Source organism: Marmota monax, unplaced genomic scaffold (genome assembly GCF_021218885.2).
Source record: "Marmota monax isolate L192 unplaced genomic scaffold, Marmota_monax_Labrador192_F-V1.1 WCK01_AAM20220418_F8-fsc00347, whole genome shotgun sequence".
Taxonomy (NCBI): Eukaryota; Metazoa; Chordata; class Mammalia; order Rodentia; family Sciuridae; genus Marmota; species Marmota monax.
Window position 1 is genome coordinate 362,941 of NW_026694678.1, and position 10,762 is coordinate 373,702.

The 10,762-nt window shown below is 52.0% G+C and overlaps 1 long non-coding RNA gene across 2 annotated transcripts; it reads left to right on the forward strand.

Moving 5' to 3' along the window:
• Positions 1 to 231: 231 nt before the first annotated feature.
• Positions 232 to 3,377, forward strand: LOC131423357 (uncharacterized). Of its 2 annotated transcripts, XR_009224795.1 has the most exons (6): positions 232 to 614; positions 853 to 952; positions 1,502 to 1,697; positions 2,212 to 2,267; positions 2,576 to 2,693; positions 3,049 to 3,377. It is a non-coding gene; the product is annotated as an uncharacterized LOC131423357 (long non-coding RNA). The 2 variants fall into 2 exon arrangements; XR_009224794.1 differs by having other exon boundaries at positions 234 to 952; positions 3,049 to 3,376.
• Positions 3,378 to 10,762: the final 7,385 nt, after the last annotated feature.

Below are 10,762 nucleotides of genomic sequence, written 5' to 3' on the forward strand. Positions count from 1 at the left end.
ACGGGCACGCGCGCCCGCTCTCCTTCACGTTCACCTTGACTGCAGGGGGGGCGGAGGGATGGGACTGTGGTCCTCCCCCCTCCCGCCCCACTCTTCTCCCCACCCCCAGCTGCTGTCCTGCCTAGACGCCGGCCCGGAGCGGGGTTAGGGGGAGGCTGCACCCGCGCTCGGGTCGCCGCAGCGGCCCGGCAGCCGCGCGCTCTCGGCAGTGATGTCAACCGCATCCGCCGCAGCCCCCCCCCCCCAACCGCCCGCACCCTCCTCGCCCGCACCGCGGCCGGCCGGAACCCCAGCCTCGCGCCTAAGGCCCGGGGAGAGGAGCAGAGGGTGTGCGGATGCCCTGGGTCCCCCCTTCCATCTGCCGAGGCGTGAGAGATCCGGAGTGGACCCACCGCAGCAACTAGGGAAGGGGAAGGGGACTGGGAGAGGGGAGGACGCGATGGAGGTAGGTGTAGGTTTGACGTCCCGGGCCGCCGAGAGGACTCTGCCTCGGACTGGGGCCACCAGGGTGGCGTCAAGGAGCGGAGGGCACCGACCACTGCAGATGCGGCGCGTGTGCGCGCGGCGAAAGCGCCCCCTTCTCCCGGGATCCAAACGGATAAACGGAAGTGTGGGTGAGTGTGGGGGTGCGAATCGCCACCTCGGCCTTGGCTTTCCCGCTCTTCCGAGCGCTCCCACTTCTCACTTTCCCCAAATCCGCATTTTCCTTGGCACTGCTCTTCGGAGCACCGAGGAGAGGGAGGTGCCCGGGAGCAGTGAGAATGACGTGTGCTGGTGCAGAGGGGGTGGGGGGCTGCGGGCCGGGCTCTGTGGACCGGCTCCTAATCCTCTTGTTTTCGGAACTGTCAGCAGATGTGGCTTCTCTTAGCTGAATAATCCTTTAAAGGAATAATAATTTTTAAAAAGGACATCGACCTCACCCAAGGAAGACTGTGAACGAGATCAGGGCTTGGTAAGGATAAATTAAAAGGCTCCAAATTCTGTCCCCCTCAGCCTTCCTCTTCACCCCTCCCCCTCCCTCCTCCTCTCTATCCTCCCCTCCCCCTTCTCCCCCATCCGCTGCAATCCGCACTCGACGCGAGTTCACGCGCAGGGCTGGATTTCCAGGCTACAGCGCAACTTCGCTGCGCGTTATTATTATTCATCTGAGGGTGCTGCCTCCACAACCTTTGCCTCCCGCGCCCGCATCCTTCCCCCCGGCCGCCGCCGCCGGCAGTGCAGTCCCTCCTGCACGCATGCTCTGGTTCACCAAAGGAGATTCTGATTTTTTTTTTTTATCATACTCACAATCATTACCATGATGCCCCTTATCATGGTTATCATTTCCTTCTGCCAGGTGGAGCGACCACCAGCGCCTACTCGCCGCCCGCCCCTTTCCTAGCGAAAGAAGCAATTCGGGCTCGGCCCGGCGGCCGCTCCCTAAAAATTCTGGCTTACTTTGCTTTCTGCATCCCTCCCTCGTTTATCTGCATGTATATTATCTTGATCCCTTTTATTCCAGTAGATCTACTGCCTTTGGATGCGCTGGCTGAAACGCTGCGGACTGCAACCAGGCTCTTAAAAAGGAGAACAAAAAGATGAAGACCTTGGGCGGACGCCGGGACAAAGCACCTTGCGCTCCGGAGAAGGGACGCGCTCTGGAACACTAGTTATCTCCTCGGCCGGAGGGCGCCTGCCGGGCGTGCGGACCTCTGAGGGTAGTCGGATTGCATTTTATTGATACTTTTGGGATGTTTTTTTGAGTGTCAGTGTTAGGGAGGGGTTGGGTTCCCGGCCTCCGGAGGGATAGCTGAATCGAAGGAGATCCAGGGGAATTTAACTCGACTTTTCTGTTGCCTTCCTCGCCTTCTCAAAATGCGGGAAGGGGAGTGGGGACAGGAAGACTTAGAAAAAGAGAAGCCGCCGAAGGCTGCGGGAGGGGTAATGGAATAGTGGGGCGAGGTGGAGGTGAATGGGCTGGGTGCGGTCCCAAGAGGTCTCCCACTCTAGTCCACAAAACGAATTTTGGGGGAAATGAGAGCCTGGGTGTCTAGAAAGGAGCTTGGAGAAATTGACATGCCCTTGTCCATGCATAAGGTGGCGACTTGGATTTGTGTGTAAACAGTGGAGGGCTGGTAGAGGACAAGGAGGGAGAAGGTTTAAAATGATGTCTTATTGTCCCTTTGGCTTTAGAGACTCTCATCCTCTGTCTCTCCCTTTTTTTGACCCAAGGATCCTGCCACATTATATACGAGTGACCTTTTAAATCTACGCCCACCCTTTACCCGGTAAAGCCCATTGACAGAGATGGGGTGGGAAGAGTGTAGGGGTGTTCTCGTTCTCCGTCTCCCTTCCCCCTCCTCCCTCTCCCTCCTCCCTTGTCTCCCCCTCCCCCCCACTCTCTTCCTCCCTCCCACCTCCCTCGCTCCCTCCCTCCCTGCTGCATTTTGCATGAGCTATCTAGGTCATTAGCATTTTAGCGTATGCAAGACTTGACAAAGCTGATGAGGGGCCAGATGGGCCTCGCTCTTATGGTTTTTTTTTTTTTTTTTTTTTTCCTTTTTTCCTTTTTCCCCTCCACCACTTGGGACCTGAGCGAGAGGACTGCAGCAGGCGAGTTCCGGAAGGCTGATTCCCCAGATCCCGACCCCGGACCGTGGCAGTTCGCCCCTCTGGCACGCCCGGCCAAACTGTGCCTGGACTCAGCGATCAAGGTAAAGGCGGTGGCCCCGCGCCCTGCCTGGCAGCCGCTGCTGGGCCCCTGCTACTCTCTTCTTTCCTTGCCCTCACCTTCCGCTTTCTCCCCCCCCCCCCCACCACCTTAGTTTCCTGGGCAAAGCTGAGGACGAAGTGGGTGGGTAGGGTTCGCTACTCTGGGGCGAGGTGGGGTTGATGTTGTGTTTTCATTGTCTGGAGCTGCAGGGAAAGCGAGGCGCACAGAAGAGGGCGAGGAGAATCGAGGCGCAAGGAGATGGGCGAGGGGAGTCGGGGTAATTAACACGGGGGAGGCACCCCTCCGTCTCCCACTTCCACCCACACCCCCAACCCTCCACCCCCTCCGCTTTGCAGGAAAAAGCCTGGAAACGAAAGGATGCGGGAGAACAAAGAGCCTTCGGAAGACGTCGCTGTTATCTCATTGTCTGTGTGATTGGGGGAGCTGCGGTAGGGAGGATGCTGTGGTCCTGTCCTCCCGGCGCTCCCCCACCCCCACCCCTCTCCCTGCTGTCAGTGCGCACGCACACGCGCCGCTTTTTATTTCTCTTTCCTGGTTTTCTCATTCCATCTTCTCCCCATCCCCTTCCTTTCTTTCACCTTTCCTTCCTTCCTCAGGAGAAAGGCCTCTCTCTCCGTGTTCACAGCGGACCTTGATTTAAATGTCCATACAATTAAGGCACGCGGTGAATGCCAAGAATGGGGCTGGCTGAGCACCATGGGTCCGCAAGGGCCCGCCGAGGAAGAAGGCACCAAGCCGAGGAGTCCGCGGCAGACCTCAGAGCTGCGGCTGCGGCTACGGGCGCGGCACGGCTGGAGGGGTTGCTGGGTCCTGCGGCAGGCTGTCCCGCACTGGAGCCCTTGGGGTGGGGAGGTGTGTAGCTTGTGACAGGGGCTTAGAGGTGCAAACAGACTAAGGGAGGGAAACCGAAGTGATTCTGTGACAGAAACAGATTTGTGCAAACGCAGATATGGCTGGGGGGTGGGAGGAGAGTCGCCTTAAGCGCGTGGCCAAGTCCTTCTGTGCATATTTTTATCCCGGCTCGGATGCATTGTATGTGGATCGACATCTTCCTCTGTGGCTGTGGTTTTGTTCTGGGCATATATATATATATATATATATATATATATATATATATATATATATATATATATATATGAACCCCACCTGTACACATGCTAATTTTATATATATCTGGCATCCAGGAGACTGGCAGACTGCCTCAGGGACTGGACTATGGATATATTGTTCTTCTTGAGGGTTTGGGTGGGGGGAGGATGACCATTTGGAAGGAGGGGGAAGCTGTAGAGCTGTGAGCACCCGACAGGCTTAAGGAAGTCATTGGGCTATGCAGACAAGAAGGAATAAGCTCTTGGCCAGTTCCGGAGCTGCATCAGGATTGAGAGCCTGGCCAGGGCTCCAAGGAGCATCTTATGCCCTCCCTGCGCTGTTATTGCAGTTTCAGGGTTGATCCAAGAACTGCAGAGGAGAGACATACGTACAGCAGGGAGGCATTCCTTTTAAAACCTGAACAGGAGGAAAAATTAGCATGTGTACAGGTGGGGTTCTAAGGAGTGTTTTGAAAGATGCTATCCAAGAACAGAAAAGGGTTAAGCCTCCATCATCCTGAAGAACCTGCTGCCTGAATCAGGCCTTGGTCCCCATCACAGCCCTCGAGCCTCAGCTGGTCCTAGAGACCCCTATCATAGTCCCATCCCATCTCCAGCTCAGCATTAACAGCCAAGCCACTGCGGATGGTGGTAGAACCAAAACTCATTAATTTCCAGGTGGAGAAACTGGAGGAGGGGCAGTTGAGGGAAGAGCAGGGAAAGGAGGTTAAGAGGTGGACCTTCCTACCCAGAAAGCCTGCTGCCTCCCCTCACCCATATGGCAGAGGCCTGCTTTTGCAAGGCCAAGCCCATAAGGGATGCTCAGGAGTTTGATTTGATTCCTGATGCAGTAATCAAGGCCTAAAGAGTGTCAGTTCAAGCTAACTGAGGACTTCTTCTCTCCAAAGCCTCCTCAGTCTAGCCCAGTAAATAAACTAGTATTGAAGGATACCATGGATGGGCACAGCTCCCTGCCTCATTTCCTCCCTAGTATTTGAGTACCTACTATGTACCTATCACTGCAGTTATTCATCTTAGGTTCTTCATTTGCCCTCCTAAGGGAGTGTTCCGGAGTCAGACAGGCCAAGATCAAGTGCACTGCACCCCACCTAGGCATTAACAGAACCACTTCTGGCTCTACAGAAATGGGTCACAAGCTCCTCTGCCCTGCAGAGGGCAAGCTGCAGTGCACACCCTGCAGACTGCAGTTGCTGTGCTGCCGCCAAGACCCAGGAGGCAAGCTTGGCTACAGGACAGAAAGGGTTGTCAGAGGAGGCACAGTAGCCATTGCCTTCAAAATACCTTCCTGGAAGCTAGTGTCTTCCTGGCCCTGGTGTGCCTACCACCCTTTCTGAAAAGGCTGGTGAAGAGAAGAGCCAATGTGGCATACCTCATTGGAGGGACCATCCCCTCATCCTCCCCCACGCTCTCTAAGAAGACTGTTCCTGCGGTTCTTCTAAGCATGGTCTAAGCCTCTGATAACCAAACCCCTTGCCCCACAAATGTGCACATTAGTGAGCCTCTGCTCCTAACTGCTTCCCCGCAGTTCCTTCAGACATTGCTATATCCTTCTCTAATGTGTCCTCTGGTATAAGCTCCCAATGCCTCCCCAAGTAATGCTCCTTTTAGGAGGAAATCTAACACGCTTCACCCAGACAGCTTCTACCGCAAGGCCTGCAGGGTTTCTGCTGCAGAGACTCTGCCATGGGAGGGTTTTTTTTTTTTTTTTTTTTTTTAATTACGTAAACTCTTGTTCCAGAAAGCTTTAATGTGTGGGAGTGTTCTGGGTTGGCTGGTCTGTGCGCAGCGATGTATTTGCCTGTGTCCACCAGGTCTCATTATAGAATGGGTTTTTTTATGTGGGGTTTTAATGGCCTTCTCTGTCCCATGTGTAATTTCAAGTTCACTTTTGTGTTCACCAAATGAAGTATCAGGGTCAACGTGAGCCGCCTTCCTTCCTCTAAATCGAGGGCCCATTTATACCCAGCATTACTTATGCAAGGAACCTAAAGATTTCTGCTCTTTGAAGATATTTAATTCCCAGCATCTCCTCTATTTTAGCCCTTCTAAAGGCATCTTATGGCTAAAATGAAAGAGGAAACAGTTTAAAAAATGTAGACCCAGTTGACTCAGTTTGCTGAATGAATATACTGAGGAAGCCCTGGGTAACTATACCTGCCCAACACTTTCGATGGATTTAGGAATGTAACGAAGGAAAATCTGCCAATATTCTTTCCCCTGCCAGAGACAGACAGTGGGGGGGAAAAATGACCCTTAATGGAAGTAAAAGTAAACACTAAGTTACTTCTGTAACCAAGGAGGATGGGAGCTTTTGAGAATGCACAAGGGACTGTAGCCAGAGAAATTATTAGGAGAAGGGTATGTCCTCAGCAGGCATTTGTCAGTACACATGCATATATTCATTTTCACACAGTACCCCTTGCTGACATTTATAGCAAGGCAATTGACCACACCGGAAGTCTACCCATCTATACTGTCTCCACAGGGAAATTTTCTTTTTCCCACTATTAAACTTACATAATATCCGTCCTCCATTCCAACCTTAGATGCAGTCCTCTGGGGGCAGCTGCAAAGCTTCTCCCTGGGACAGATGGAGTTCCCCACCCCCTCCTCATCTACTCTGTGGGTGGTTTAGAGCCCCATGAGTCAACATGGGCTGACTGAGGAGTGCTGGTGGTGTGTGTGTGAGGTGTGGCTGCTGATTCACACTGACAAGTATGTCAATAATGAGAGTTACGTTACCTAATAAAGATTTTTCTTCTAAATTCCATCTACAATTCTTTCATTGGGTGTTTTTGCCAAGTCTTAATTTGTTAAAAAAGTATATTTCATTGCATCTCAAATGCAGACATAGAACAAGAAGGAGTTCAAATGGAATTTATTGGAGTTGAAGCTGCTTTATACTGGGTCTGCAAGTGGCCTGGAGACATTTTTGAAGCACCAAATTTAGATGAGGGTGGGAGAAATAGGCCTTAAGAAAAAGTAATGTTGGGGTCAGGAAGTGTCAGAAATTCTCAGTAGGTAGGTCCACCTTTTGTTTTCTTATCCTCTGGTCACAAAATGGAAACTCTTGTCCAGAAATATGGGCCTGCGTCATGGCTGCAGAAGTCCAAAACAACCTCCAGGATCACAAGGAGCTTTGCTCTCCAAAGTGGGGGTGTGGGGGTCATTTTCAATTCAATCTATTTGTTGCTTAAACAGACACAATACAAAAAATTGAGACCTGGGACAAGGCAACACGACCTTATTTTGCTTCTTGGTGTCACGTTTTCAAGGCGTTCTGCGCGCGAGAGCATGAGTCTCAGGGCTGCCTTCGTCCTGTGCCCAGGCGCACCTAGGCTACACAAGAGGCTTTCTCCCTCTTTTTTTTTCCGAATGAACTTGAGCCATAGACGTGTAGCAAGGCAGAGAGGAGCAGCCACTGGTTTCTCTTTTCTTTTTCGGCTCCTGTTTTCTCCGTTGTGACTTTTTTCTTTTTTCCTTTCCTGAATCAGCTGGATGTGGGACTCCTGAGATTTGGGTCATCTGCGTTCCCTAAGGTTTGGATTGTTCCGAGGTGCATGTAGATCCAAATATGTTTCAGCCCCGTTCCAGAATGGGCCCCAAGCCAAGTCCTAAGACTCCAGGGACACAGAGAAGTCAGAGTGCCCTCTGCACGGGACCACCAACAGTGGGCACAGTCCTGCAGCGCCCACATTGCCCCCTTTTCCATGCACCTGGGTTTCCCCAACTTCACTCTGGAGCAGTCACTACTGACCTTCAACTTTAGAGGTAATTAAAAGCCCGGGGCAGGCTCCCGTGGTGGTTGTGGCAGGGGAGGGGGATCAGTTTGGAAAAATGCGCCATGCCAAACCAGAGGCGTCTGAAAATTGAAATGGCCCCCTTGGCTACCTCCAGCACTTTCCAAGATGCCACACCGACCCCACCGCACAAGCCCCTCTCCCCTTGACCTCCTCCCGGCCTCGGCACCCATAAAGCCCCCAAAAGGCTCAGAATGTGCTAGAAAGAAGAGCTGGCAGGGGCGGCCTGGCAGGGGTGTGGTGAAGGGGGGGGTGGGGGGGTTTGGGAAGGACCCTACCCGGAATAGTCACTTCATGGTCACTCCCTTGGTCGCCCTCCAGCAGAGTCGTGAGAGAAAGCGCTTGGGGCTGGGCTCCTGTCCCCAGTGCATCTCCATGAAATCCTCAGACTCCTCTGTCCTCCAAACCCAGGGTAGCCAGGCCAAGGCGGGGGGGGGGGGCATCTTCCCCCAGGAACCCTCCTTCCCCACCCCCACAACACTCTGGAAAGAAGCTAAAAACAACAAAATCCTCAACCCAAGAGGAAAATGACACACTCCTCCCTCAGCCTTAGTCAGCAATAGTCCCAGATCCTGTGCTATAAGGGACAGAGCCACTTGGAAGGAGAGAAGCTGAAAGCTGACATCCTAAAACTCTTTGCAAATGAAACCATTTTCAGGATAGGGAAGGTCTTTATTTTAAGAAGAACCAAATTCCTCACTCGTTGGGCCCTCCCGGGTGCAGAGTTAGTGCTACAGCCTTCTCTGGGTTAACCATCCAGTGCCCTGAAAGAACCTTCAGAACCCTGGTCTCAAGGTCATGCATGGGACACTTGGCCTCTAGAGGTCACAGGTAAGGACCAGAAGGCATCTTCTGGTCACCAAAAGCTGACACACAGGAAAGTGCACTTGGGCTTCACAGAGGGGCTTCCCTTCAGCCCCCTCCTGCACTTATGCAGATTGAGACAATGGTTTAATCTCAGATTGCTTTGGTTTAAGGCCCAGTGGGATTTTCTGCACTTCTTTCCCGTGCTTCTACAGAACGAATTGCTGTTCGTATCCAATTTGGGCATTATTACTGGTTAACCAGCTGTGTATCCCATAGCCCAGGCCTTGCCGCCCTGCTCCAGTCCTCTGCCCTCTGCCTGACTCTGGCCTCTGCCCCAGCCTGCACTCTGCACAGTCAGAGGACACTAGTCATTCTGCCTGTCCCAGCACTGGTTACAGAGGTTTCTTTGGGACTGAGGAAATTTACAGTCCCTGTAGTTGAAGTAAATAATTTCCATTCTTTAAAAAAGTAAAATTAAAGTTTTCCCACCCTCGGTTCAGTAGTTCTGGGCTTCCTTTCTCTGGAGCCATTTTGGAGTAGCTTTTTTTCATCAAAAGAAGACAAGATGCCTCTGCCTGGTGGTTGAGGGATGGTCGCTCCCTCCCCACTCTCCTGAGCTCCCTGGGATGCCAGCCACCACAGTCTCAAAGCCACCACATATAGACAACAACAGGTTTAGACAGAGTACCCAGAAAACATCATTCCCATTTCAAGGAGGGAAACTTGGGAAAGTACTTTGGGAGGGCATCATTTCAGAGGTGAGGAAGGCAGCTCCTGCCTCCTTCCTACAGAGGCCCTGCAAACCATGCCTGCCTATTATCACTGGATCCTGCTCTAGGGAACTGATGTGACCCAAGGCATGAGCCTTAAAAAACAAAAAGTGCCTTTTTGCCTCTTGTATTTGTGACTTGAGCTCATGGTACACAGAAGGAAAGAAGCAGGCACCTCCCACTGCTGCACTCTGGGAAAATAAAAGTAGAAATCCCAACAATAGCAGAAGGTCCTTCTTTGTCAGCTTCCCCTCCGATGCCATCGATGCCATCGTGTGCCCTTACATGTCTCCCTAGCAGTTCTGTAGCAACCCGCAGAGTGTCAGCATCAGAGCCAATGGAGAGAAAACACAATGTCAGAGCAGCTGGCTCTGCCACGTCCTCCCTCCCCTGACCACCTGGAGGCCCAGCCCCTGGTGATACAGGAGGCTGGAGGCTTCCCAGCCGGCCTGGGAATCCTGTGGTCAGATTTTTCGTAGGGGGAAGTGGGTGGTGAGTGTTGAGGGGGGTTGGTACATTGTTAAGAAGGTGCCTTACACATAAGGCTTGATAAATACCACCCAAATTGGATGTAATTAAATTAGCAGCAGCTGTCCTCCTGCTTTTCCTGCAGAAAAGCTACAATTATGCATGAAGGCCTCTTGGGCAAAGGCTAGACAGTGACCCCCTAGGACAGAAAGGAGCTTAGAAATGATTCTGGATCATCCTCTACCTTCTGCCCCTTAACTTTTCCAGATCATCCAGTTCATGTGTGGAGAAGAGGTTGCATGCCATGCTCAGTCCCAGATGAAACTGATTTATTTCCCCCCACCCACCTTTTTTTTTTTTTTTTTGCAGTAGGAGATTAAACCCAGGGTGGCATACAAGCTAGGCAAACACTCTACAACTGAGTTACATCCCCAACCCTATATTATTTTATTTTGATACAGGGTCTTCTTGAGTAGCCCAGGCTGACCTCAGACTTGGCATCCTCCTATCTCAGCCTCCCCAGTAGCTGGAATTACAGGTGGGAGCTGCTGCCAGTATGCCAGGCCCCACAGGACACTTCTTTCTGGTTTTGTTGGTGGTGGGGGTTTGTTTTTTTGTTTTTGTGGGACTAGGGATTTAGCCCAGGGGCACTCTACTACTGAGCTACTCCCCAGCCCTTTTTTATTTTTGAGATAGGGTCTCACTAAATTGCCCAGGCTGGCCTCAAACTGGGGAATCCTCTTACCTCAGCCTCCCGAGTTGCAGGAATTACAGATGTGAGCCACCACCATAGATCAGAGAGAATATCTTAGAGGGAATCCTTCCTCGTAGAACTGTGTCCCTTCCACTCTGACCTCTCTCATTGCCACTCTGCTTACACTCAAAGCCTTCCCCACTCGGGTGTGCCCTCCAAAAATAAATTAATAATAATAATAAATTCCTAACACCTTCTACTCTCCTCCCCCAAAGCCCCTTAAAAGCATCTGTTTTCTCAAAGTTCAAGAGGTGTTAGGACAAAGGACAGGAGCTTCAACCATTTATTTCACAGTAGGGCGTGAATAGCCCAGCGTCTCTTCACTTTCCCAGAGATATTTT